The following is a 2,814-nucleotide window of genomic DNA, read 5'->3' on the forward strand; positions in this document are numbered from 1 at the left end:
TCCAGCTTAAGGTTTTTAGCTGATCTCTAGTATACTGAAGATGTTAGTTACCTAGTTTCCACATTAGTTACCTAGTTTCTTCCATTTTCACTTACAACGTATTCCTATACTGTACCTATTGCCTAATAAATGGTCACTATTCTGTAAAGAGATTCTTACTTTGGTCATGGCGTCTCAAAGTTTAATTAACAACAGACAGCATGGCTGCAACAAAACATACACATTTCCCTGTGTACCCAGCCATTGATTAAACACACCTGTGTTCATGTGTTCAATTAGCATCACAATCACACCCACAGTTTAAAAGCACACTCATTACCAAGCTTTTTAGAGTCGATGGGCTCTGGGATGGGATTTTTTCCTGCTTTGTTTTTTGTTTGTTTACATTGTGCTTTTGCTTTGATTCATGTCTTGTCTCCTCTTGTTTTGTCACTACTTGTATCCCTGCTTGCATCCTAGCACCTGTTTTGAGTTTTGCCCTGTGATTAGTTTGCTTATGTAAACCCTTGTGTATGGCTTTGTGAAGTACAGTATACGTTATGTGTTCTTGGATCCGCCATGATCCAGCATCTTTCCTTAGCTTTTGACCTCACCTAGCCAAGTAATTCAAGTAATTCTCTATTTTTTGAATGTGACCAGCCTTTTGCTATTGGATTTGTCTTTAGGTTATTTGTTTGAGTTAAATAAGAAGCTCACCTGCATTTGTGTCCTCTCAACCTGATCTGTCTCTCAGTTTGCTAAGTTACAATATTACTTAATTAGAAACGTTAGTACAGTTGGACACTGTTAGCCACAATTTTATCTATAGCTATTGTTCTGTTTGAGTGTTAGTTTACTGCCAGACCAGAGTTTTTGGTTGTCAGATTTTTCTCATACCAACAGTTGTAAAGTTATTCTTTGTGTAACAGATGCACAACAGTATGGTCCCACCTTGATTCTCTAAATATCCCTCTAATAAGGTACATACTGATTTACACACTTGTGTCCAGCACATTTAAGCATGTTCTTTACATAAATTATGGTGTAAAGCGGTCACCTAGGAACTGATGTCTTGCAAAGCACAAACGAGAAGTAAGATATAAGGAACATTATATACAAACTTGTCCAGTAGCAGTGTCAGATTCACACAGCTACTGCTACGTCTCCGGTCATTCTCAAGTCCTATCAGATTCATCCTGATGCTCTGGATCTGGTCGTAAGTTCTGCATTTGTAATGCAACTTCTGCTGCTGTGGATGGTCCCAAAAAGAATGTATACCCAAGTATGACCTTTCCTTCAGTGTATAATGCAGATTTGTTCATTGTAATCATAAAGATGGCCCTGTTTAATTCAAAGGCTATTATTCACAATATGCTAATACTGAACATCCTGTTTCTTTCCACCAGGAGGAGAAGGCTATCACATGCCTCCTCCAAGTCAAGAGAAGCTAGCCAATGGTGTTTTTGCGATCTGCTGCTCAGGCTGCATCAGGGGGTGTTGTAACACACTCTGAGGAAAGCACTATCCACCCCTTTCCATATTCATGAGCTTACAGACACCCATAATTAGGAGAAAGCGTGCACCATCCCTCCCACACAGACAGCAAAGCCAATTTTGCTCTCTTGGGATTTGAACTCATGATCTCTGGATGAGAAAAGAGTGAATGCTTTTCTGTTATGCCACTTGGGGTAACACACCAAATTTCCTTTGAAAATGTTAGTAATGTTTGACTTTACTTTTTTACACCTGTACACTGTAACGATTTACTACCCATTGCTGCTCAGAAGAAGATGGGCTCTTTATTCAGTCTGGTTCCTCTAAGAGTTCCATCCTCATGTTGTAGTTGGTTCTAGTCCAGTGATGAATGGGGCAGAGGGAGGCTGACTCTGCCAGTGACCTGGCTTTTCTGACTCTTTTGACACTGTGCTGACTTTTCCTATCCTGGCTTACTTGAAAAACTGCCAAACAACCAATCTCTATTACGGGTTAGAGTCATGTTCCCCCTCCTTCTCTTACCAAGTTATTAGCTTCCTGTTGGCATTAGACATGCAGGAATCAGTGAAGGCTGAAGAGATTTTTCAGGTCTGGGAGGCATTCAGTATGACAGAGAGAAAACAGAAGACATACCTGAGTTACTTGATTCCATGATTTCAGCATCATCAAGCCTTTATAGCTTAAACTTTTATTTTTGGATTAACCAGAATTCACACTAATGAGGACATTAATTACATTTTAATGAGTATATATTTTTCCATTATATAATCTATAATTAACACAAAAGGGTTGTAAATTGAAAGTGACCCCATCAATTAAATATCACAATTTCACTGAATATATACATTTGTTTTATTGTGATGTAATCAAGGACATTTGGATTCACATCTAAATAAAATGAAGCACCTATAATGAAGAATAAGTGGATTTGTTTTTTTTTTACACAAGGTGATACACACATCAATGGAAACATAATATGATTTCTAAAGAATTTTGATGTTCATATTTCAAGATAAATTGTATTTGAAGTGAACTAGGACAATCTGGAGAGTTGTCCTGAAGGACATATTTTCTAGGTTTGAAATGTCTTTTACCTTTTTTTCACATACATATTTGTAACTCTGATATCATTGAAAGACACAAAAAATGTTTTTTTGAGCATTTTCTATAACAGTACAAAATATTTACTTCTGCTATCCTGGTGTGTAGTTGCTCTTATTCACTTTCAACATGTCTGTAAACTGTAAAGAGTATCTGCTGTGTACTCATTCTAAGAAAATTGATACTAAATCTAAAAACATTATATAGATTTGAATAACTAGTCAGTAAATTTATATATAC

General features: G+C 36.9%; 1 long non-coding RNA gene across 1 annotated transcript; it reads left to right on the forward strand.

Moving 5' to 3' along the window:
* Nucleotides 1-338: 338 nt before the first annotated feature.
* LOC125145798 lies at nucleotides 339-2,385 on the forward strand. Its single transcript, XR_007144269.1, has 2 exons — nucleotides 339-1,261; nucleotides 1,386-2,385. It is a non-coding gene; the product is annotated as an uncharacterized LOC125145798 (long non-coding RNA).
* The last annotated feature ends 429 nt before the right edge of the window (nucleotides 2,386-2,814 follow it).

The sequence above is a fragment of the Tachysurus fulvidraco genome, chromosome 1, assembly GCF_022655615.1.
Source record: "Tachysurus fulvidraco isolate hzauxx_2018 chromosome 1, HZAU_PFXX_2.0, whole genome shotgun sequence".
NCBI lineage: Eukaryota > Metazoa > Chordata > Actinopteri > Siluriformes > Bagridae > Tachysurus > Tachysurus fulvidraco.